We start from the raw sequence: 27,974 nt of genomic DNA on the forward strand, positions 1-27,974 counted from the left end.
GTGAGGTGAAAAATAAGGCAATAATTAAGGAAGAATAATTTGTAACCACACCACCCATCAGATTTCCATCAGGATTACTGAAGAATGCCTACCTCTGTATGTCACATAATAAATATAATAAATTGAAAAGGTACATTTTAATAAATAATTCTATCTAGCTTAGATATATAATAACATGATTTCCTTAAGGAAGTCAAATGTTGATCCATACCCTCTTTGCTCACTGCTTGCCAGTAATACGATGCTAGTTGTACTTAGTTCCTTCTGTTTGTTTACAGAATAGCAGAAGCTACTAATTAACAGGATCTAACAAGGGCAAGGTATAATCAGTGCCTATATACATTAGAGAAGAGCAAGTTGCCAGTGAAAGTTAAAAATAGAATAAGGGAAACAATATGAAAAGGAAGAAATTTAGCTTTGCAAATATTGAATACATGAATTGACACTGATATCCTCTTTCAGTGCATATATCAGATATGTCACATGCTGCATATAAAGTATCCTTGGGAACTAAAGTGATCCATAATAACAAGGAGTTGAAAATAATAAACTTTATTCACTTCAAGTATATTGTGACAAATTGCTATATCAAGAGTTAAAAAAAATTAAAAGTTTATAAAGCATATTAAATCACATTGCTCTAACTAAAAAATAATAAAGGGGTTTTCTGAATTATTAATAAATTAAAATACTTTAAAAATTCACTTCATTTAGCTCATCCTTTAAAAGTTATTTCTATTTCTATTTTAATTTAATTTCTATATTTGGGGCAAAGGGAAATGTAGGAGGGATTGACTTTCTCTCTCAAGTTCACCTTGCCTTATTTTTTCAAAAAAAGGAGAAAAAGATCAGTAGAGAGAAGATGTCAAATCCAAGCAATGAGGAGAAAGAGCCTGAAGAGTCAACCATGGATGCAAATGACTGGCAGAAGATAAGTTATAACAGCTTACCAACTGTTCTGGACCAATCCTGTATTGTTCTATAGTGGGAAATGCAGCTCTAGGGTTCAGCAGGTTTGCTGGTTGGTTTCTGCACAAAAGATAATACAGATATACAGGTACACAACTTTTACTTTTTAAAACAAAAGAAAACAAAAAATTGTTTTCCTCCATGCTTCTAGTTAGCTGGGTGGACAAGATTCTTAGTTCAATTTCTATCTCATTTACCCACCATAAAACAATGTTGAGCAGAAGTACTAATCTGTAAGTGTATTTTACTTTAGTCTTGCAAGTACAAGCAGAAGATGAGAGAAAAACCGGCAAACAGACAGACATAGAGTGATACAATGACTGGGAAATGATTATTAGACTATAGAAAGTATAGACAGGCAGAAAGAGAGACAAATTAATACAGAGACTGGGAAATAAGTATTAGACTATACAAAGTGTGCATTAGAATTCAAGAGAGTACTCAGCTCTTTCTAGAAATAAATCATAAACCAATGTGTATGGAAGGCAAAGCAAATGAAGTGTGGGTAGCTTATTTACTTACTTTCATTTTTCAAACCAGTGGCCATAGTCCTTGGCAGTCTGAATTTTTGAGGAAAGCCATCCTCTGAAGGCAGAAGGAGTCAAAGGAAAGCCATTTCTCCATACACCTCTGTCTCCCCATACACCCAGTCCCACCAGAACATGAGCGACTATGCCTACTTTGTTAACTAGCACCATATGTTGTCTGCACATGAACATTATAGTTTTTAGGAGATTTAAGTGTGTGTAAAGTTGTTAAACAAATAAATGAAATAAATAAATGTGCATATATGGAGGGTATATGTCATTTTAACTCATGGATTATAGAATAACAAATGTTTGAAAATCACTAAGAAAATTATTATAAATGCAAGATTGCCTATAGCTAAGATAGATATAAAGATACTGAGAAAAAAGGATGACATTAAATTGGATGAACAGCCCAATGAGCTAGTCAATTATACTATACAGACACTGAAGATAGACTATGGGCTGGGCTCAGGATTGAATTGGAGGAAGAGAGTGGGCTTAATTGCCTTCAAAAGGCAGTTCATTGATTGTAATGGTACCAAGCTGTTCCCTGACACAAAATACCCAACATTCTAACAAAAGTGCTCTTCTGGTGACATTATATATTGTGAACCTGATATTCCCCACTTAAAAAAAAATTGCCATTTAACCCAAGGAATAACAGGAGATATGGTACATATATTTTAGACTGTAGCATGTTATCATGATTACTTATACCCAAGAAGTATTGAAGTCAAATGGAAGTGGTGGTTACTAATGGTAATGTAAGGATCCCTGTGAGCTACATATTGACTTAGTTTTAAAATGTAATTTTATCTGTGTCTTATTGTATTTTTATTTATTTTGTTAAATATTTCCTGGTTACATTATAATCTGATTCAGATAGCCCTTAGGGGTGTTGTGGACAGCATGTGGCCCTCCAGCTGCATATTTGAAAATCCTGACCTAAAGAATATCATCATTCAGGAAATGTATTATCTTAAAAGGCAGGTCAGTAAAAAGAATCTGAGACAACAGAACCAGAAACCAAATGTAATGTTACACAAGAATGTTAACAGAACTGGAAAAAGACCTTTAGCATTTTGGGTAAATCTTCTTTGGAAGATTTTTTGAAGATGCAGGAAAAAAATCACAGAATAAGAAGGATATGTGTTTAATAACCTGTACTGACTTCAAATGAGATGAGATATGTACTGAAGGATTTAAATACTGACTTACAAAGGGAGTGCCAATTATTGGTAATGTCAGAAGATGAAAGGAATGGTCCTGTTAAATAGTAAGTTTTATGCTAATAGTTGTGTCCAAGCAGATACAAGATAAATTATTCCTCAAAAAATTTGTAGATGAATTTCATACATCTAAGTTCTATTTCAATTCTCTAATTCTAATTAAGTCATAACAGAATGTCATATGATATTTAACTGCCAGCATTTTTTATCACAACTCTATTATAGATATTGCTAGTAATATTAGAAATTATATACATGCATATATATGTATATATATGTGTATATATATATATAATGTGTATATATCTTTAAAAGTTTCAAAGCACTTCCCCATATATTCTGTCATCACAATACTTACAGTTGTATTAGTGAATAGGAATGAAGCAAATATCATTATCTCAGTTTCACAAATAAGGAAACAGTCTCAGAGAAGTTACTTGTCCAGTGTCAAGTAACCATTAAGTGGCTCCACTGCTAAGTTAGGAAAAATAATACACACATGCAAGACAAGATTTACAGAGGGTAATCACTTATACTTGACAATTGCTTCAACTTATTGTCTTTCAGATATTTTGAGTCTTCATTGTAATACTTTTTCTTGATTTAAATAAATTATTTGCTTGACATGAAAAACAGAAAATCATGCCATTTAAGATGTACTGAAATTATAGAAAATTTTTATTCATGTACATTTACAGTTGGAAGGAAGGAAGGAAAGAGAATAAACATTTATGTAGAGCTTACTTTAAACCAGTCGTTGTACTATATACTTCACAGATTTGTCATTTGCTCTTCACAGCAACTCTACAAGATGGGTACAACATCTTATAGTTGAGAAATCTGAGGCAAACAGAGGTTAAGTAATTTTTTCAGGGGCACAAAACTAGTAAGTACCGAGTTCACATTTGAAATCAGGGATTCCTGAATCCAAATCTAGTAGTCTATCCACTGCATCTATCTGGCATCAACCTCATTAATTTTTCTTATGAGGAAATAGAGGTTGAAACACATTAAGGGACTGCCTGCTGTCATATAGCTTGTTCATCTCTGAGACAGAATTGGAACCTAACCCCTGGTCTAGTGACATATCCAATACACTGGGACTTCTTAAACTTTTTCCACTCATGACCCCTTTTTGCCTGAGAAAATTTCACATGACCCTGGGTATATAGGTATATAAAATAGGTAAACATAACCTTTAACTGTTACCAAAATTTTCAGGACCCCCAAATTCAGTTATGTGACTCCATATGGGGTCATGATGCAAAATTTAAGAAACTTTGTAATACACCATGTTTTTCAGATTAAAAAAAAATCATCCTTCATTGTATACCCTCATGCTTTGCCCTAACAACAGCCATGAAGGTGGCTGAAATAGGCTTCATAGAATGCTTAGAGCTTGATCAGACAGGAAAGATGCCAAGGTCATCCACTGAATCCTGGGCCATTGACAGTTATCTTGACTTTGGTCCTGCCTCTGGACTTTGGGAAGAGAGCAAGACTGACAACTTTGTGCAACTCTGTGTCACTTAAATCCAATTCCTGCAGGTCAAGACATTACTCATGATGTCATTGGTCTCTTTTTTTTTTTTTTTTGTAAAGAGTCTACAACCACAACAATGACTCTAAGATATCACTACCCTCACTTTCTGTAGTCCTCATTATGACTAATTAGAAATAACAGCTAGGTTCTTGGACTCAGTTGGCTATTCTTTCTCCTATGCTCATATCTTTCTAGGAGCCCATCTATAACAGGAATTGTTCTTATGTTATGAAAAATTTCCTGTTAACACATACCATTTCTTTAAGGGAGATTAGGCAAAGGGAAAATCCGTGTGTGGGGGGGGCGGTATTTGGAAAATCCACTGAATTGGCTGGCTTGTGGCCAAACTAGGGAGGGTGAGAGGGTCCTTAAGGTCCCTTCAGGGGTCGCCAAACTGTGAGATTTAAAATTGGATATTAGATCATAAATCTCCCCTCTTTAACCTCTCCCTTAATTTATCTCCCAGACTAGTAAATGGAAGAAACTTCTGGTTTTCTAGTTAGAGCTTTTATTGTATGGTAATCACAAGGTGATATTGATTAGAAGGATAGGAAAGTAGAAATACAATACAAATCGTCTTAAGTCTAAGCTTAGTCTATATTCCGTATAAAACTCACCAAAAGCCGAAGGCCACCTTTGGGGAGAGAGACCGTGTCAAGCGCGTGCTGCTGCTAACCGTGAGCCGGGCCCAGTCAAACTCTTGTCAGCATCAGCCTGTGCAGCACAGTCAGGAGACCAGCAGAGCAGGAAAAAGTCCCACTTCCGTTCTCTCCTTGCCTATTAAGCTCGCAACCCAGAAGTCGAGTGCGTAGCAGGCAGTCTGACGTGCACAGCAGGTGGACTGGCGTGCATAGCTCATGCCGTTGGTCTCCTCCCCAAAAGGGTGGTCCTTAAAAAAACTGACGTCTTTCAGTTATCCTAACCGACTGTTAAAAATTTTCATTTTTTTTTTACCACAATATATATATATATATATATATATATATATATATATATATATTCAGTGATCTCATCCTTTGAGTAAGTCTGGAAGGACACTAACAAAAAGTTTTAAATAGATATAGATAGATAAATAGATACATACACACACACACATACATACATACATAGAAGAAAAACAAAACATAAATTAAAACTTTCTGGTAATATGCCTTCCTAACTTCACTTCTACCACATTGTGCTACATGAAGATAACTTGTTATTTTATGTATACTAACAAAATTAATTACTAACATTTATATAGTGCATTGGGCTTTCCAAAGTGACTTACAAATTTGTCATGCCAACCTCAGAGGTATGTGCTACTATAATCTGTATTTCATAGATAAGGAAATTAAGGCAAGCAGAAGTTATGTGACTTACTCAAGTTCACATAGCTTATAAGTATTTGGCTCTGGATTTGAATTCAGGTCTCTACTACCCCCTACTGCCAGTCAGAACATGGCAATAAGGTTTTTCTTTCTTTGTGGAGGAACAAATTATGTAGATAATAGACTTGATATCTGTACATAACCATCTATTAGTCTTCACTCATTCTATACACAGCCAGGATGTTGTCCCAGCACGGTGGGGAAATAATGTTTCCTTTTCTATATAAAGATGCAGGAAAACATTGGCAAAGAGACCTCAGGGAATTGGGCTTAGTAAACACTAAATCAAGCAATTACTGTTACAGAATTGTAAACATGGGAACAGAAATATTTGCTAAAAGGTTTTTACACATTTCCTTCATCAGTAATCAAGATTAAAGTGTGTGATCAAATGGTGTAGGCAATTACTATTGCCCAGCAAAATGCCTACAAGATAGGAATGAATCCAAGCATCCACATCTTTAATGGACAGTAGAGATCCATGGAATGCAATGGTTAAGGTTGTAGATTGAGCCGTCCCAGTTGTACCTTTTTTTTTTCATTATTCTCCTTTTTTTTTCTTCTTCTTCTTCCCAATTTCTTTTCAAAATGTTACTTAAGGATCTTTCTATCTACTTTATACAAATGCCATTTTTGGATATGTTAGTCTCAGGATTGCCTTTTAAAAATTGGAAACAACATGAATACTGGTGACAGTATTTTAGTTCATTATATATATGCATAAATAAAAGTTGTACTACAAATAGAAATACCAAGGAGATTTAGTACTTTTAGTAGACATAGATATTTATCCAAAGAGGGAATCTGAAAGGTAAATTTGTATGGTGAACAAGTGTTAGATATGAAATCAAAGGACCAGGATTTAAATCTTACCTTAATAGCAGTGTGATCTAGGAAAAATCACTTTTACTTTCTTGGCCTGAGTTTCTGATCTATGAAGAAGGAAAATTAGATTAGATGTCTTCCAAGGTAATATATATTGAAAATTCATATTTTTAGAGTCTCTTCAGTTTAATTTGAAGTTAAATTGTCAAATAAGAATTGGCCAAACATCAATTTTATATTTCTCACTGGTTTTCAGTACTTTTCTCCCTTATTCGCTTTCTCTCTGACTTCAAATGTTTTCCAAATTTGTATTTACAGAGACATACTCTGGTAAACCTGAAAATGAGAATTTAATCACAAGCTACTATGTAGCATCCTTAAAAACTACCAAACATATAACACCTGCCATCTCATCAATGTTTGGTCTACTTCTCTCCAAATTACTACATATATCATTCTTGACATAAAAACTGATAAAGAATTGAAACAGGGCTTTCAAATTTACTAAGACTCACAAGGAAGACAAATAGTGTATTGCCATATACCTGCCATGCATATAAATGTGGGCATATGTATATGTGTGTATATACATAATATACTCTCAATAATAATTTGACCAGTTTTCTGTTCATAATGTAAAAAATATCTACTTAACTCCTACAAAACGTTTATGTAGCTTCCTTCCTTTTTTATGTCCTAAAATAAAAGCAGCATATAATCCTATATTTCTGCATATTGTTGTGCTCTTGTCCCCCTAAAATGACCTAGGGTGTCATTTGCAGAATTTTTAGTTATTTATTATTTTCTTCATATAATTATTATGTTGTTTAAATGAAACTCCATGTGCTTAGAGTTTATTTGAACCCAGAATATCACCCTGACCTCAGTAATTCTCCAGAAATGCTGGAGGTAGTTACAAAGAATTTTAGTTTTGTAAAGAATTAATTGTTATTTGAGGTTTTTTTGACCCCATCTTTTGGCTAGAATTTAAAAAAAACCTCGGCACGCACACTGGCCTGGGGCTCCTCAAACAACACGGTGCTCCACCCACTGGTTGTAGCCGTCACCATGGCACTGGCACCTCATGTCATCACTGCTCACTGATGCCTACATGGGCCTAGCAAAATTATAATGACTGGAAACCCAGTGAGGGCAGTCATGTGACTGTCAGAGGGGGCAGCTAATTGGCTGTGGGGTGTACATGGTCAGCCTGGGGTCTGCTGGGAAGAAGGGAGGTTTTTTGCCATTCTAGCTGGAAGCTGGCAGGCGACAGGACGCTGCTGTGTGTTCTCAGCTGATTCCTGGGTGATGGTGGTGTTCAGGTTGTATAATTTCCCTATCCCCATTTTATTTCCTTTCCCTTAATCCTACTGATTCTGTTTGTGTTGTTTTTTTTTTTAAGTTGGTTCTTATTAAATAAATCCTGCTCTGTTTTGAGGGAGGCTGTTGGTCTCCTTCCTTGCCCCAATATTGCGGTGAGCCACCCAGCTAACAATCCCCAATTAAAAATTGGTCTCTACAGTTTGTCCTAGAATAGATTTATCCAAAACATTCTTGTTTTGGGTCCCCATATCCAAGTCTTATTTTGGGTCCACTAAAGTTTGCATTTTGGGTACCCTTGTGTGTGTTTGGGTTTGCCCAAATCTTATTAAATGTTCATACTGACTAGTATCCATCTCAGTCTAACTTGCTTACAATCACTGTCTCAACCAAAATGCTTAACATATAAACATGTGGTTGTTTCGGTTTCCTTGTCTAAATGCTATATAAGGTAAACCTTTCTGAATTTGGATAAGAGGGATACACACACCTTTCCTACCTTATTTTTGCCTTCCAAATGGCCTAATCAATTTTTTTCTAAAACCATTTCAGATTGCCAAGGTTATTTTTCCTCACAAACATCACCATGCATCCCACCAGATCAAGAATTTCAGTTCTATAATATCATAATACAGATGTCTACTCAAACATTTTCTGTGATTTGCAGAGAAATTTGTACCCTTTCAGAGAAGCTGACAGTTGGACCCATGATGAATATAATGTTGACAGTTATACTCATTTGTTTAAAATCTAATAACCCTCTACCTTGCTCTTATTTCCTATAGATAGAATGAAAGTTCTGAAGATACCTTGTATCACATCTCTGAAGCTCTTTCAATCATAGGATTTTAAGTCCAATCCCCTCATTTTGGAGATGAAGAAATTGAGGCCTAGGTAATTTGAGTACAAACCCTACTCTGATGTCTTCAAATACAGTGCTCTTTCTGCTGAATATACTTCCCAATTTCAAAGAAATATGCCATGTTGTGATTAGCTATGATATATGTTTTACTTTTACTTTTTGATTTTTTATGATTAAGTGAACATGAACATTCACACACACACCAAAAAATGATACCTGGGTCATTCTAGATTATATATATATGTTTAAAAATTCTGCTGATTGTAGTATCTTTTGTAGAATCCACTGGAACTCTAGTGTTGTCTTGTTTGTTACTAACTAATGCAGTTTTCTAAGTGAGCCTTTCCATTGAAGTGAGCACAAGTGTGAACTAGATATTCAAATTTAAAATTCTTAATGACTAAGCCTTTTAACATTCTGAGTGAAAAGTAAGTTAAAATGCATGTAACCCAACTCAGTAGGCCATATTACTTTCCCTTGATTTCTCCTCTCTTTTTTCTAAAATGGACAGTGTTCAATTAAAATTATTTTAGAATTTTATCTGAGACTAAGTGAAAAAGCCTGTCCTTTGGACTATTCAAAACTTGAGCATGAATTTATACAATGTCATTAGGGAGTTTCAAAGGAGATAATTTACAAAAGTATAGACCACTTTAAGTGATAACTTAGTGATTAGTTTAATCAATTTTTTTCCACAGAAAGAAAGGCTAACAAGTAGATCCTAGATTAATTTATAATGCATATCTAGCTATCCATTCCTATATTGGGTGTTTCATCATATAGGTTTTTGATGTGGTAGTTTGAATGGGGAAGGGGGAAGATAATTCCTTGACAATGAAAGCAAAAAACAATGAACACAATACAATTTAATAGAAATGTAATTTTTCTGTTTAAATGAATATAATCAATAAGGTTTGAAGCTAGGCATATTTCTCTGAGAACATACTAAGTTTGTATTTGCTACAAATATAATTTGTTGTGCTATACTTCCCTGGTGACATATTAATAATACCTTTCTACCAATTCCTAAAAAGGAAGTTTCAAGCTTTTAACTTGTAATTTCTACTCTTGTGGAAGTAACTTCAACATGGCAAGGTTTTGAGTATTTGACATAAAATGTAAGCTTTTATCTCAAAACATATTAGAAACCTTGAAGGGACATGATTATTTACCAGGTTGCTCACCAATCTTTCTTCATTTCCAAGAATCTTCTTTATCCTGATTCTCACGCTATACCTTGAATTCAAACAATGGAATTACCTTAGGGTTTCTATAAACTCACCTTGTATGACTACTCCCAGTATCTCCCTTTAAGGAAGGCAAACCAAGCCATCCAAGTCTCTTTCCTCTCCAGACTTCATTTACTTCTGCTCCATCCCAGAGTTCTTTCCATGTATGCTTCCTTCTCCTTCCAATTAAAGCCTCTTGAGGGCAGGGAGTGTCTTTATTTCTGCTTATATTTGTATTCTTGGAGTTTGGCCTATAGTAAGCACTTACTCAATAATTGTTGGCTGATAAGTGTTACTTACTGCTAAGATGTTAATTATATATAATATGATAATATATATTTATATTTATTCAGTTAAATATTAATCAAATGTTTTTGCAAAGAAACCTCACTAGTAATTTGATACTCTGCAGGTAAGACATTCTTGGTCAGATAATAGCATGCTGGGAATGTAATGGATTTATTATTGATCCATTCTTGAGGGCTTCAAGGATCTATAAATTTGTGAAGTTAGACACTCACTCCACTCTACCAACACAGATAATAAAGCTTCTATAACTCCATGCATAGTCTTCACAAATCTCTGTGGTGGAAAATGTAATCACTCTGTGGTCAAACAGGTATTATGACTCTCATAAATTGGTTATTTCATTGTTGAAATAAAAGGCCCATGGCTGAAGCCTTTGTAGTTTAGATGTATGCTACTGACAATTTTTTCTATATTTTTTATCTATTTATATGAATAAGTGTTTTCCCCCAATGGAATAATTATGTTTTTGTGGCCACTATCCTCAGAAAAGTAGCCTTGTGCTGCTGTTTTGCAAGGATAAGTCATTTCCTAAACATTATATATTCTCTCCAGGACACTGGCTGCTAAGTGAAGAATTTGGGCAACTACAAAAATGTGAGAAATAGGCATAGAATAAAATACCTCTTCATGTCATGAAACCCCTTCTTCATCCATACTAACAATGATGAGGAAAGGAATCTGAACTACTTGTAAGGATATTGAGTTAGAAAAAGAAAAAATATATATAATTAATTACATTACAAAGCATATCCAAAAGCTAGGAAAAAAGTGAATAAAATAATATACAATATTTGAAGTTGTCATATTTAAACAACTGTAATACTTTTTAAATATTATTATAATTTTTACTCTCAAGAAATTCCTAAGAATGATCAATTCATCCAATACAGAAAGAGCTGAAAGAACCAGTATATTAATGGACAATTCTGGAATCAATAGAGTCAATCCTCTCCCTCTTCTTCTCCCTCTTCCTCTCCCCTTGTACTCCCCTTCCCCCTCCTCCTTCCTCTCTATGTCTGGGGACACACAAATAGGACAGATATAGATCAATAGATATAATTATACATCTATATCTATCATTTGTATATGTGCATACATGTATGTGTGTCTGCATGTATTCATATCTATATTCTATGTATATATTCTATTTAAAAATAAATTAGCTTCAAAGTCCCTATGAAAGAATCAAGTAAGTGTGCTACCTTTATAAAAGGGAATGCCTTTTATACATCTATTCACAGGGTCACAGGTATGGAGTTGAAAGGGATGTTAAGGACATCAAGTCCATTGTCCTTATTTTAGAGATGAGAAAACTGAGGAATAGGGAGATGAAATGAATAGCACATGGTTACACATATTAAATGATGGAGCTAGGATATGAGCTCAGATAATGTGATTCTAAATGCATTTTCCACTATACCATTCTGCATCTACTGTAGAAAAAATGAAGTATAATAGGTCTGTGAAATAATTCAGTCAAATGTGGGTTTGTTTTCAGATAAATTAAGGTCTACCCTTTGGAGGAAATTCTTAACTACCTCTATTTCCTAAAGTGATTTTAATTATTTCAGTCTGGAATCATCAGCAATTATCTTCTACTTAGTTTCAGGGAAACATAACTCTTCATTTGGAATGAAATCAAAGTGTGAGTGTGTGTGTGTGTGTGTGTGTGTGTGTGTGTGTGTTATTGCTAAAGAAAAAAATAGCTAATGTCTACTTTATGGAAGAATAATTCATGAATCAGGACCAACTTTTATTTCTATTATGAGGGACAATTAATTATTTCTTAGGATGCTAAGATTTAATTACAAGTATTAGTATAAGAAAGTGGTGATTGGAAAGAACCCCTACAGGGAAATTGCAAGTTCTATTGAAATTCAGAAATACCTCTTGTGTGGTTCTTTGCATTTCTCTCTATTAAATTTTGTCTTATTCGATCTGGCCTGCCATAGGACCATCCATTTAAGTATGAAGAAGTCAAAGAGCTCATCTAGTTCAAAACCCTCATTTTATACATGCTGGCCAAAAGTTACAATGTTTTAATAACTTTCTGAAAATTATTTTTTCCTTTATTTTTTGCCATTTTCAAGATTTAATTTTTCACACATAATGTAAATTCATTTCCTATTTATACTGTATATGATGCTATGGTGTTGTAAATTAAAAACAAAGAAAGGGGTTTTCAAATATTGAGCCTACATGACTTTTGACTAACTCTGTATATGAGGAAACAGCCTCAGAGCTATCAAATGTCCTCTCAAACAACATGAAATTATTAAATGCCTACTATATGCCTGGCACTCTGCTAGGCACTAGTACTAACCGAGGCAAAAATGAAACATCCCCTGTTAACATTCCTTAGAATGCTAACATTCTCTAGGGACTAGGGAAATAGAATGTATTCATAAGGGTAGACTCAAAATATTTAGAAAAGTAAATACAAGGTAAAGGCTGATAAGTGAAAGTGGGAGGCACTCACAGTTCTATCTATCATGCAAGAAATGATATTTGAAAGCAGATATGAAGGAAACTAAGGATTATAAAAGTTAGAAATAAGATGAAGTACAGTCTACAACACAAAATGGGTGCTTAATGAAAGTTAATTGGTTGATTAAAATTACTCCATTTCTCCTGACTTCAGTTTCTTAATTTATAATGTGAATAATTTAGAATAAAGGACCTTTATGATCTCTGCAATTCTAAATTTCTGATTCTGTGATGGACCAGACCTATAAGAGTGTGGATGGGCATGCTTTATGAACTTGCTTTATCTTTCTGAGGATAATTGGGTCGAAGCAATGAATGTGATGCTATCTGAAATCAAGCAGTCTCAACCTCAATAGGGGGTTCCTCTTCAATTTTGACTCTTCCCTTGATCTCATTTGAGACAGTTGGGAATAATATTTGTAAATATGCATTTTGCTCTTACATGTCCCATTTGATATTAATGATTGGAGGGTTTTTAAATGATATTATCTGCTAATGATATATTTTAAAGTAAGTTTATATCATTTTATTACATGTATGGGAGCTGTCTTGTTAGATGAGAAGCTTTTAAGGAATATTTTACTCTTCTAAATTAAGATATATATATATATTTTTAGTGAGGCAACTGGGGTTAAATGACTTGCCCAGGGTCACACAGCTAGTAAGTGTTAAGTGTCTGAGGCCGGATTTGAACTCAGGTACTCCTGACTCCAGGGCCGGTGCTCTATCCACTGTACCAACTAGCTGCCCCAAAGATTTTTTTTAATAGTTAACAAAAAATAAGCAGAATGAGATCTTAATTTCTTCATATCATTTGGGAAAATGTGAGATGTAAAATATGTAGTCTATTCTAAAATATCACTTGCTAAAAACTGTCTATTTTTAATGCTATTATTAAGGATGCTCTCAAAGCACATGTAGATTACTTGCAGTTGCCATATTAAATTGGGAATATGGTCATGTAAGTTTGGTAAATAGTACAGTTCTCTTATTTACATTTTTTTTTGGGGGGAGGGACAAAATCCAAGACTTTTCCACATATTTGGTATCATTTCCTCCTTTCAGGAACCATTACAATATGCATCTTATACCTTCCCAACATTATGGCCTTTGGAACAGATGTATTTTCTGCATACTTTGTCTAGTACAGCTGCTTTCCCATATGTGTTTTCTTAACTGTCATTGTCATTGCCTTAGTAATCATGTCCTCAACTGTTATATAAGGGTCTAAAAATAAGGGGTGGTTTCATGGTCCTTTCTGATGAAAAGAATTAATTAAAATTATATCTTTTATCTATTTATTTTCTGCTTTCTAGTTTTACTCATAATAGTTCTCTGAACTCATAAGTTCTCTGAACTTTACTTGATTTTGTTCAGCAGTATCCCCCTTCCACCTCAACAACCCTATTTCTTTCTTTTTTAATGAGAAGCCACTGCTATAAGCTTATAAAGATTTCACATGATAAAAATTGAAATAATAATTTAGTGAAAAATATATTATGCCATGTGAAATGTTAACATGAAGTGTATTATATATTATGGTATGGCATGTTGAATTATTTTACAATACATTGTTATATGTTTTGTACAATATACTATAAAAATAAAATATTAAATTGTTATATGTTAAATACATTGAGTTTATGTAGTATCTTTTGGCATAATTATAATTAATAAAATATAACACAATATAGTGTGGTATAACATAATATAATACAACATAACACTATCTGACATAAAATAATATTGTAATACAATGTAACAATATAAAGTAAACACATAAACATCTCTGGCAGCCATTACTAATGGACAATGGGTTCAGCACAGAGTTGAACAGAGGAGAGGAGGTAATTATATTGCCTTTGGGAAATTAGAAAGCTTCTTTAATCATCCCAAATATATTCCACAAGTAAAGACCTTTCATTTTAAACACTGTTTTCCCAAAGTAGTTGTATAGTGTGAGCCATGGAATGTAGTCTTTGAAGAATTAAATAAAAGTAACATTCAGAAGGCTGCTAGATGACTCAGTGGATAGTTCCAGGCCTGGAGTCAGGAAGACTATGTGATATATGCATATATATGCATGCATACAACAATGTATGTATATATGCACGTGTATATAGGTATATGTATATGTATGTGGGTGTACAATTCAGAAAATTTTATACTAATCTATGGAGAGATTGTGACTTGCATTGGGAGAGGGAATATATATGCTGATGATCTCTAAATGATCAAAAATTGAAGATCTCTAAATTACTTATATATATGTATGCATGCATTTTTATCTGTATGTATATATGTGAATAGGTTTATCTATTATATGTGACGTTTCTTATGTTTACATCGATATAAGCAAGTGAATAAAAAGGAAAGATTTGTTTTGTTTATGTATATTAAAAGTAGCTCATTTTCAAACCAAACAGACACATTTGATGTATTTGGAACAAAGAAGAGATTGTTTCTCACAAATCTTTCAGAAATAATTCCCTAGCCATCAGAAAATTAGCATTGCTTCAGGTTGTGATATAGTCACTGGATCCAGTCAGAGCCTCCACCTGTTAAGAACAAAGCCTCCCATCTGTCACAGATGCATGCCACTTAGGCATTTTTGCTTTCTTTCCTCAGATACATAAGCTGCTTCCTTCCCTCTGTGGAGAATTCTTATACTCTACTATGACATATGACAATATAAATCTGTGAATGAATGAATGAATGAATAAATGAATGAATGAGTAAGCAAGTGTTTATTAAAGACCTACTATACTGGCTGCTGGGGATGCCAAATGTGAGAAAGAATTTACCTTCTAATTTTTGTTGCTGTTGTTCAGTCATCTTCAGTTATATCTGAGTGTTTGTGAATCCATTTGGAGTTTTCTTGGCAGAAATATTGGAGTGGCTTGCCATTTCCTTCTCCAGCTCATTTTACAGATAAGAAAACTGAGATAAGCAGGTTTAAGTGACTTGTCCAGGGTCAGAAAGCTAGTAAGTATCTGAGGGCAGATTTGAATTCATTAAGATGAATCTTCCTGACTGCAGGACTAGCACTCTAACCATTGTACCATCTAGATATCCTTACCTTCTCATAAGGGCATACAACAAATACAGGGGAGTGAAAGGTTAAGGAAGGGAGTTTTTGCCTGTAAATCAAGGTGATGGAGAGTAGAATGAAAGAGTAGTTAATTCTCACACACATTACAGTAGCAATGGTAGATATTTGAACATTTATTTTATTTGAACAATAGCAGCATTTATTTGAGCAAGGCCAAGCAGTGGAAGAAAGGGAGGAAGAAGTAGTTATGTGGTTTCAGAGAGCAAGCCTGGGTATCCTAGTAGATGACTTAATGGGAAGTGAAGCATGGTCTGAGAAGAAATGGATCCAATGAGTTGGGTATATTTTCACTCCTCCACAAATCAGTAGAGCTTGGCATCAGGGCTTAATGATTTAACTTCCCTAAATTGGGTGTGTTTCAGGAATTCTAGTTAGGATAGAAGCTATTCCTGATAGGTATTAGGGCAAATATGAAAGGGTCATGTGAAAAAAAAAACCCATAAGATACTGTGCTACTCTAATTTTAGGACATTAAAAAGAAAGGAGTCTATATAAGTGCTTTATGTGGACTACTATACTATATTTGTATGTGTATATATATATATATATATATATATACATATATATATATTACTTATGAACAGAAAACTCATCAACTGTTTATTGAGTGTGTATTATGTACTTAGCAAAATAACAAGAAGTATAAGATGTCCTAAATGAGACATTTTTGTATTTCTCCTAGAACCTTTCCCTTTATTACCATTTTTTTATATTTTTGCTTTAGGCATCAGTATATTTTGAGCTACCCAGTTTCATAACCTCAGAGTCATCCTCGACCTTCTATTTCCTTTATGTACCACATTGAATTCATTGCCTCATCTTAGTAATGTCCTCAATATCTATTGACTTTGTCAGTCCCAACTCAAGTTCAGGATCTCTTTACCTTTGATCTGAACTATTACAAAAGCTTTCAAACTGTCTTCCAGCTCAAGTTTCTTGTTTTTTAAATTTAATTTCCGTACAGCTGCCATTCTGTTATTTTTAAATCACATTTGCTCGTGCCATTCCCCTTCTCAAAAATCTTTAATGATTTTGTCTTTTGCCACTGTGTGAAATACAGTGTTTTCAGCCTGGAATTAAAGGCCTTCACCCTAGAATTTTTTGGGGATGGGGCAATTAGGGTTAAGTGACTTGCCAAGGATAACACAGCTAGCAAGTGTCAAGTGTCTGCAGCTAACTTTGAACTCAGGACCTCCTGAATCTAGGGCTGGTGTTTTATCCACTGTGTTACCTAGCTTCCCCCCACACTAGAATTTCTAACTACATATCTTTTTTTTAGTGAGGCAATTGGGGTTAAGTGACTTGCCCAGGGTCACACAGCTAGTAAGGTTTAAGTGTCTGAGGCCAGATTTGAACTCAGGTCCTCCTGAATCCAGGGCCAGTGCTTTATCCACTGTGCCACCTAGCTGCCCCCTATATATCTACTTTTATTTCATATGTAATGTTCATCTGTATTCTAGTTTGCAAATCTCACATAAATCATTTCATCTTGTGCCTTTGTACCATAGGTCATCCAATATATCTTTTCTGGTACTACTTTATTCTTTGCCTCTTAAAATCCCTATATTCCTTCAAGACACATCTCAGGCACCAACACTTACACAAACCATGTCTCCTGCACTGCCCCCCATTTATATTTTATACTTATTTATGTACTTGTCTCCCCACCTCTCCCAGTGCATTCAAGCTCCTTCTCTACTTATCATAGCTTCCAAAATAATATTCTTAAGGCACAGGTCTGATCATGTCACTTCTCTGTTCAATAAGCTCCAGTGGCTCCCCATTGCCACTAGGATAAAATGTTATCTGGCATTTAAAGCTCATGAAAGTAAACCCATTATTTAGTCCTCTGTTGCTCCTGTTCAGTTGTGTCCAACTCTTGGACACATTATTTGGGGCTTTCTTGGCAAAGATACTGGAGAGGTTTGCCATTTCCTTCTCCAGATCATTTTACAGATGATGAACTGAAGGCAAACAGGGTTAAATGACTTGCCCAGGGTAATACAGCTAGTAAGTATCTGAGGAGAGATTTGAACTGATGAAAATAAGTATTCCTTACTCCAGGCCCAAGACTCTATCCACTGAACCACCCAGCTGTCCTTTAGCCCTTATATTCCAAGAATAAACAAACCAATTCTTCCACCCACTCTGGTCTTCCAAATCACATTTGTTAAACATATATAAAGGGGAGGAAGTGACTTCTTTTACTTTTCCCACAATTATTCTTCAATACATTATTTTTTATTGATAAATGCAAGAATCATGCTTAGGTAATTATAAGCTTGGAATCCAGATGACCTGGGTTAAAATCCTATATCTAGCCTTTACTTTTTCTTTTTTTGTTTTTTTGTTTGTTTTTGCAGGGCAATGGGGGTCAAGTGACTTGCTCAGGGTCACACAGCTAGTAAGAGTCAAGTGTCTGATGCCAGATTTGAACTCAGGTACTCCTGAATCAAGGGCCAGTGCTTTATCCACTGTGCCACCTAGCTGCCCACACATTTACTTTTTCTATGACCATAAGCAAATCATTTAACATCTTGGATCTTCAAGTAGTTCTTGAAAACTTTGTTTTTAATTTATACCTGGGATCAACCTTCAAAGAACAAGGCTACACAGTGATAAAATCACAGATATGTCCTTTTCCGCTAAAATTGTTATATGCATAATCCAACCATAAAAGAATTTCTAGTTTGATTGATAAATAAAAGAAATTAGTGAATTTTAAGAACCATAGTTTTATCCCATTTATATATGTGTATATGTATATGTAAACTTATATATGTATATGCATATGTTTATATATAAACATATATGTATGTGTATATATGAATTTCATGCACACAAACATATAAAATTCTTCTATTTACATATACACATGTACACACATGCACACATGCCTGCATAATGCATGTGCATGCATACATATAAACATGTATAATTCCTTTTTCCCAGAAGTGTTATGGAAGCTGGTTGGGGTGGAAGGAAGGAGTATGAAAAAATTCATTAATTAAGGACTAAATTTTCAAATAGAGAATTTATAATACATGCCAAACATACCATAATTTAAGGATATAATTTATATATTGTCCAAAACTCACCCTTTTTTCTATTCTACCTCCAAAGTCCAGCATTAATTTGCCAGCATCTCTAGAGGAGTTGGTCAGTAGTATAGAAATGCTACTGCTGAGTTTCTAGAGTCCCATGTACAGTAGTCTGCAGAAAGATTATAGTGTACTGGTAAGCAACAGATCTGTTCTTTTCTCAACTGATGCTTGATGCTTTATGATGCAAGGATAATGTAACAATTGGAATGATGACACCTGCTGGAGATGTACTGTAGAAAAGCTCCACCATGAGGTGAAAGTCTCTGAGGGCAAGACCATGCGTCTTTTCTTTGGCGTCAGGAAGTGACGTTTGCTTGTGGGAGGAAGAAGGGGGAGCCTGGCGCTCTGACTCTCTCTCTTTCCTGTGGACTCTGGCAGAGAGCGGAGCTAGGAATGCTCTCTCCCGTTAATAGATAGAGGAATCTAGGCCTTTCTCTCTCTCTTTACAAAATTCTTATTCTCCTTAATAAATACTTAAAAGTCTAACCTTGCTAAAGCTTATAATTTATTGGTGACCACTCATTAGATATTTTAGACAGTATAGCTAGAATTTTAGCCTTAACAATAATCAATACTATTTGAACACACACACATAATGTAGAGATAAATAAATGTTTTGATTTGTATTCAAATATTTTCGAAAGACTGTGACCTCACATGTAACTTTTTGTCAAAATTTTCTAAATCCAGTTGTGGGGTTAGGCACATACACATGAAAAATAAATGGTTATTCGTGTGGTGGAAATATCTAATGATACTAAACTAACATTTAAATGGCTCAATAAGGTTTGCAAAGCTGTGTATGTTTATACACACATGACATGTAAACTACATATGTATACTTCTTATTGCCTATTCTATATGTGTGTGTTGTGTATATATATATATATGTGTGTGTGTATATATATACAAATATATGTATATGTATATATATATATATACACATACTATTTATAGGAGATCTGTTTTAGAAGAAGAAAAAGAGCTCCTTTTTTTCCTTTAAAACAAACTAAATATAAGATACCTGTGGCATATCCAGATGTAAATGCACTGAGCACAGTGTGTCCCTTAAGGAAAAGCTACTAGGTGAAAATCTGGGCTTCTTTCATCTGCCCCAAAAGACTTCTCCCCACACAGGGCCTCTACCATTTCCTACTCCTCCCTCAGTGCCAGCATCCTCAAATGAAAAGAAGTCAGAGTACCTCAGACTGAATGGTAACACTTCCTACTTTTCATGTCCTGTTGACCACAACTTGTTGACTGAGGGAAGAGGAAGGGCCATTTGTTTTCCATCTGCCACAAAGCAACTTTTATTTATTTTTTTTTTAATTAATTAATTAATTAATTATTTTTTTGCTGGGCAACTGGGGTTATGTGTCTTGCCCAGGGTCACACAACTAGTAAGTATTAAGTGTCTGAGGCCAGATTTGAACTCAGGTACTCCTGAATCCAGGGCCGGTGATCTATCCACTGTGCCACCTAGCTGCCCCAAAGCAACTTCTTCCATTTGTGTCCACACAAGACAACTTCCATTTCCTGCTGCCTACCCAGTATCCCAGCTGGGATGTGGAGAACTTCCTGTGCAAAAAGCAATCCTCTCTTTGACCTTAGGCCTCCCATCTCCATCTCAAACTGTCCTTTGAGGGTAGAGGAGTGGCACACTCCCCTTAATGATGAGCATTTTCACTTTATGTCCCAGTGGTTTTGAACTCCCTTAGGTTCATAACCTAGGAGTCATCTTGTATTCTTCAATATCTCTCACACACCATAACCCCCTTTCAAATTTGTCACCAAGGATTGCCAATTTCATCTTTATAACATCTCTCTAACCCCTCCTCTCTTCTAACAGTGCTAATACTCTAGTGCAGGTCCTTATCATCTGGCCTCTGGATTATTGCGACAGCCTGCTTGTATGCCTGCCTGTTTCAAGTCTCTCACCATTTCAATCCATCCTCCATTCAGCCACTAAAGGGATTTTCCTAAATACAGGGAATGATGATACAGAAACAGAAATTTAGGAGCTGTTGGACATGTAAGGGTTTGAAGAAAAGAGAAGAGTATCAGAGAATTCAGGGAAAAAGATATCAGTAGTTTGAGGTAGTTAGCTGTCAAATGCTAAGAAGTATTAAGAAGGATGAGGAAAAAGGTCAACAGATTTATGGGAGTACTGATCACCCTGGAAAGAGCAGTTAACTGGTTGGATTAGAAACCAGTTATTAAAGGGCTAATAAATAAAACAAAGATAAGGAAGTAGAGGCGATGAATATTGCCCTCCCCCCAGGAGATTAGTTGTGAAAAGGGGGAGGGATACGATGATGACCTGGAAGTGTGGTAGAATAAACTGAAAATGTGGATTTGTACATATTTGTAGACAGCATAGAAAGAGCTAGTTGGTAAGGTAAAATTTTAACATGAAATAAGGAAAGGACATGATCTAAAAGTAATGTTGCTGGAAAAGAAATGAGAGGATGAGATCAAAGGTATAAGAAGAGATGTTTGTCATGACAAAGGGAAGAGCTAGTTATTTAAAAGAGACTGAAGAGAAAGAGTTGGGAATGGGGAATTAGGTCAAGGGACCTCCAGTTATAAAATATGGGAGAAGAGAGGATTCATTATGAATAGTCTTATTTTCTCTGCAATGCTAGAGTCCGAGTAAAAGAGAGATGATCTAGAAAATTTGATGAGAAGAAAATGTTTGGAAAAGAATTTGGAAGGAATTTAGAAAGTAGCTAGAAAGAATAAAAGGATGATTGTGTCAATGTTAGACCTCTTGAGAATAGATTGAATACATTTGTACTGGGCAGAGTTGCTATGGTTCTGTGTCTTCCAGACCTGGTGTACTAGCATAATTTGACAGCTGAAAGCATCACAAAATCTCCACAGAGGGTGAAAAGCTACAGCAGCAGGCTAGGGACAACTGACATCCAGTTCTACCTTGCCAATGCACTTTGTGACACCATTTGGAGAGACAAAGTTCACAACTGATCATCTATGAACTACTATCCTTGTTACCAATAATTTCTTCTCTCCTGTTTCTTTGTCCTCATATTAATCAACTCCTAGTTGTGCAGGAAAAAAACTATCCCCAACCCTATTTCCCATTATGTCGTGTGACAATTGGAGTGATGCCACGTGCTGGAGAGTTACTGAAGGAAAGTTCTGCCATGAGGAGACGGCGTCTGAGGGCAAGCCATGTTGCTTGGAATGTAAGTTCCTTGGCATCAAGAAGTGACATTTGATGTTTCCAGTTGAGACAGGAGGCTTCTGGGAGGAGGAAGGAAGCGTTGAGTCCTATTTTGTTCCTGACCTTGCCATGGCAGGTCAGATGATGGGATCTCTTAGAAATAGTTAGATTTTTACCTTTCTCTCTGATCATTAGATCCTAATGTGCTTTAATAAATGCTTAAAAGTCTAAACCATTGCTAAAGCTTTTAATATATTGGCAACCACTCATTAGATTTTTAGAGAGTATAGATAGAATTTTAGCCCCTTACAGTCATTACCACTGACCCCTAATTCTATCCCAACCTTGTTCCTCTCCAACCATATTCACCCCGTCCAATGCTCTCTTCTTTCAATCTTGTTCCACAATGCACAAACTTACCTTCATTCTGAACCTCTCTTTTTTCCCCCTCCACAATACTTGGAACTACTCACTGATTCCTGATTCCATCCCCTGATGAAACAATTACTGACTTTTCATTCCAGCAGTGCCTTTGCTTTTATATTTTCCAACAAACTGGTCCTGGAAGCGGAGTGCCAATAATCTTTGTTCCCTATTGCCACTCTTAGACTCTCCCCTTACCTCCTTCATTTATCAACCTCCCCTCCTTTGAAATCTATTCAATCAAAATGTTCAAACAATTCAAATTGTGGTGGACATTGTATCCAGGGCTACTGGTCATTCCCTTTTCTTTCTGAAGGAATTCATCCCTGGCCTATGCTCTTTCACAACTCACAAATTTCCTCTCTTTCTTAATTCAAAACTTTATGCTAAGGGACTTCACTGTTTATATCAATGCTTTTTTTAACTTCATAAGTTCCTAGTTCCTCAGTCTCAAATGTCATAACCTCTCCATCTCAGTCACACATAGGGATGGTCCACTTCCTCAACTAGAAACTAGCTTTCATCTATAGGACCATAACCTCCTAACTTTCTATGACCCTCATCTGTCACTCAGTTAAAAATATTTATTAAAAGTTTATTATATGCCTGGAACTCTGCTAAATGTTGGGGTTATAAAAGGAAGGCAAAAAACCCCCAATCCCTGCCCTCAAGGAGATCACAATCTAATGGGGGATGAAAATACATATAGAAAATAAGTTAATAAGTGAAAGGGGAGAGATATTAAAATCTAAAGTACAATCAAGTGAGAAATGAAGAGATGAATGGTCTGGACACCTCCTTTAATTTGGATCCCTCTGCACTCTACTCTCTCCAGTCATAATGAGAAATGGGCCCCAAGAGCAAAGGGTACTGATAAGTTGTGAATTCCAGATTCTCTTCTTCAATCTCATTGAGAATGAAAAGAAGGAGAGGGACAGAGAGAAGGTCAGTTGATCTAGAGCTCAGAAAGTGAGAAGGGAAGTAATATGTAATGATGCTTGACATACAGGTTACAGTCAGGTTGTGAAGGGTTTTAAAAGATCAACAATAGATTTTATATTTTATCCTAGAGACAAAAGGGAGTTGAGGTAAATGTAGATGATTGAGTAAGGGAGTGATATTGTCAGATATGCACTTAAGAAAAAATAACTGGGGCAGCTATGTGATGTAGTGGATAAAGCACCAGCCCTGGATTCAGAAAGACATGAGTTCAAATCCAGCATCACACATTTGACACTTACTAGCTGTGTGACCCTGGGCAAGTCACTTAACCCTCATTGCCATACCAGAGAGAGAGAAAGAGAGAGAGAGAGAGAGAGAGAAAACAAAAGAAAAAATAACTTTGACAGCAGTGTGTAGCATGGATTGGAGTGCTACGAAACTTGAGGATGTGAGATCAATTAGCAAAATTGCAATAATCTAAGCAGAAAGTAATGAAGAACTGAATTAAAGTAGTATCTGTCTAAATAGTGAGAAAGGGGAGGACATAAAAATGTTGTGGAGGTAGGATAATGATTCAGTTTTTCAGTTGTTCACCTTAGTATATCTCTGGGACATCTTGTTTGAAATTCCTAATAAACAATTGATTCAAGACTAAAGCTCAGGGAAGAGTATGAGATTTGTTATTCATATTTACCAAACTGAAAGCTAAATCTGTGTGAGCTATTTAGGTTAATAAGAGAGATATAGAGAAAGAAGAGAAGGGTATTTAGTGTAAACACTTGTGGAACATTCATGGGAGCGGGATGCTATGGATGATGATCCAGCAAAGGAAACTGAAAAAGGAAAGGTCTAACAGGTAAGAAAAAAATCATGAGAGAGCAGTGTCAGGGAAAAGCCAGAGAAGAGAGTCTATCCAGCAAAGAAGAAATTGATCAACAGTGTCAAATTTAGCAGATATTTACCGATGGAATAGGGATAAGATAAGAACATCAGATTGGGGAAATAAGTGATTATTAATAACATTGGAGAGAGCAGTTTTAGTTGGCTATAAAGATTTTTTTGCCTTTTTGTTTGTTTTAGAATGAAGAAATTTAGGAATGTTTTAAGGCAATTCAAAATGAATCAGTAATTAAAGAGCAGCTGAAAATTCAAGTGATAGGACCATATGATTATGGCAACAATCTTCTGGAGAAGATGAGAGGGGATGAGATTAAGCACACCTGTAGATGGGTTAACCTTTGCAACAAGTATTTTTCTCAGAGATTAAGGAAAAGGAACAGGGAGTAGTCAATGATATCAAGTGGTTTAAAAATAAAGGTAAAGGGAGAAGAGGGAGCTCATTTCAAATGGCCTCAATGTTTTTGAGTAAAGTAAAATATAAGGTCCTCCCCCCAAACACTAATCAGTATCAATTTCTTTTATTGGCTTATAAATGGTAGGGTATAGAATACAGTTTATTAATAGATCAGATAAACAATATATGAATGAATTAGTGCAAAATAATGAAGAGATCCAATCAAAATTCACAGTTGTGGGGAAAGAGGATTGAGATTTACTCTTTTTTGTCAATCTCTGAGAGTATGCTGGTTAAAAACAAAAAACGAAAAAACCCCAGTCCCCTAGTGCCAGAATCAAGCCCAAATTTTTGCATAGATTTGTTAAATGATCATCCAATTTTTTGATGAATTTAACTTGTTTATTAAAGGTAGTGAGCCTAAAAAAATCACATGTGAAGGTTCCTTTGGTCAGTTGCTATGCATACAACTGAAGTAATGACTAATTCATATTTTACTTTTTTTCCCAAGTGCAGAATATGCTTTATTTAATTTAGTCAACTTTCCTACTCAATTGTATAGTTTCTTTATATCCTGAAGGAATATTCTGTCTGCTTTTTGATTTCGAAGTTTGATCAGCTTCTCAGGATATTCCCGCTGTTTATGGTATTGGTTTAGAAATTATACAGCTAAGTTCTCCAGTGCCAAATAATAGTCAAAGTAATATTACATGAATAAAAAGACATAGAAAGTAACAGTTTCAGGTTGATCTATCTTTTGATGGCAGTCTCAGAATTCTAGTAGTTTTATAACTGCATCACAACAGAGAGCCCAAGTCAATTGAGAAACTAAAACACAGACTATGTTCAAGTACTACTGAAGCAGTAAACCAAGGTCACAGACATTCCCTTTGCTTCTAGCAAAGGCAAACTTCTCAAAAAAAGAGAAAAGTGTGGAGTTTTGAGGGAAAGAAGAGAAGGTTTGGGGAGGGGTCTTCAGGGAATGAGACAGGGAATCAATTTGGGAAGAATAAAATGACTGCCTTGTTTCACTGATATGCCACTTGAATTTGGAGAACACGAATTTATATTATACCCAGACAGCACAGTTATGACTTTTTAGCATATCGTGAGTAGGAAAGAGGAGGCTAATGACAGCGGTAATTCAGAGCTGATGTTTGACAAGAAAATGGAATTGATAGGATAAGAGGTGAGGGAAAACATGTGAGAATAGTGTACCATTGGGATGGTTAAACATATACTGAGATTGAAAAGAGAGATAGTGAAAAGTAATGGCCTGAGAAAGTATTGAAGAGATGGAAAAATTAGTTCAATGCGCTCCCAACTAACCTCTTTGCCTTACAGAATCATTTTTCCTTTATGATGAAGCTCAAATAACATCTTCAAAAAAATTTTATTTATTCCACTCAACTTTTAGTTTCCTCCTTTGTAAACTAATGTGTATTTAATTTAATTTTAAAATTTATATTATATTTAACTTAACTCTGTATATCCTCATATATGCATTTGCTTCCTTCTCTAAAATATATCAACTTATTGTGTATAGAGATCATTTCTTTCTTTGTGCGTATATCCTAAAAATGTCTGATATATAGTAAGTATTTAAATAAATGCTTTGTGATTTTTTTGATTTATTGATTGATCTTCATTTTTTTTTCTTTAGCCAGTATCTCCTTGCACATGTCCAGTGATATGGAAATTGTTAATTGTACATATCCCCATATAAACAGCTTTAATTGTTCAGTTTAGAGTGAAAAGTGCCTAATTCAGAATCAGATGACATCATTTCTAATCCTGACTTCATGACTCACTAGCTTGTTGACTAAACTTGGTCAATTCTGTTAATATCTATGAATTTTGTATTGCTTTATCTACATTTTCTCATATGTACATTTTTTTCTGAGTATCCTCAACATCTTATAAAACTAACTTGAAGAGTATTTTTGTCAAAAGAAAATATTATCTAACCATTTATTTATCCCTATATCTTGAAAATTTTACTTCTCCAAAATAAATCAGTTCTTGACTTTGGTAACAATATACTAGTAAACAAAGAGACTAATAGGGTTATTATGTGAATCAAATGTGACAATGTATATGAAACATTTCATAAAATTTAAAGTACTATATACATTTCATTTTTCTTAATGTGAGAAATGTTCTTCCTTATATGGGGTTAAAATCATCCTTATTGAAACTAGCAACTATTTATCCAAATTCTGCCCTTTACACATAAGTAAAATCTGCTTCATCCATATGAAAAGTCTACAATTATTGAAAGATTTTGATCATGTTAGCCAAAACTATCTCCCTTTACAGGGTAAATTCCCAAATTTCCTAAATTTCTTCATAATACTTTAGTGTTTCTGTATAATCCTGCTTTTTGATAAAACTTCTGTTTCACCAAACTATATTCTAAATGTCTCTTTTAAAATAGAGTATTTTGAATTGAACAAAATACTCTCAGAGGATTGATCAGTGCAGAATAGAGGGAAGACCATGACACTTTGGATATGGTATTGTATTTTTAATTTTGTATGATAGGGGCAGCTAGGTAGCATAGTAGATAAGGCACCCGACCTGGATTCAGGAGGACCTGAGTTCAAATTCAGCTGTAGACACTTGACAACGACTAGCTGTGTGACCCTTATTGCCCTGTAAAAATGTTGTATGATAAATGTATTTTTGTTTTGTGTATGTATATACACACACACACATATGTGTATATGTATATACCACTTTTCCATATCATAATACTGTCCTCTATTAAGATTTCATAGAATCACATATTTAGCATCCAGAACTTTGGAGGTCATTTTGTCTAAATTAGGTATGGTGATGAATTTCTTCTATAATGCCCTTAATAACAAGCCAAAACTCCTCAGGGAAAAGATATGTGCTGACTCATAAAGTAGCATTTTGTACTTCAAGGTAACTTACAATTCCACTGTCATTTATTTTCCATATAGCAAACTTAAATTCTCCCTTTTGATAATGCCATTTATCACTTCTAATTCTGTACTCATGGCCCAAGCTAACAAAATCAGCAACAATAAGGGCAACAAGAGTAACAACAACATTACCTCTATGTGATAACCCTTTAAATAATACTTGCAGATCACTGTCATATTGTCCTTCAGCCAGTCTTCAGTCATGGGCACCCTTTTCAGCTTTTTGTCTTATACCATGTTTTCAAAGTCCTTTCTCAATTCTATTTGCCTTCTAGTCATGCTTTAGGCATT

This window comes from Dromiciops gliroides, chromosome 3, assembly GCF_019393635.1.
Source record: "Dromiciops gliroides isolate mDroGli1 chromosome 3, mDroGli1.pri, whole genome shotgun sequence".
In the NCBI taxonomy this organism is placed as follows: Eukaryota; Metazoa; Chordata; class Mammalia; order Microbiotheria; family Microbiotheriidae; genus Dromiciops; species Dromiciops gliroides.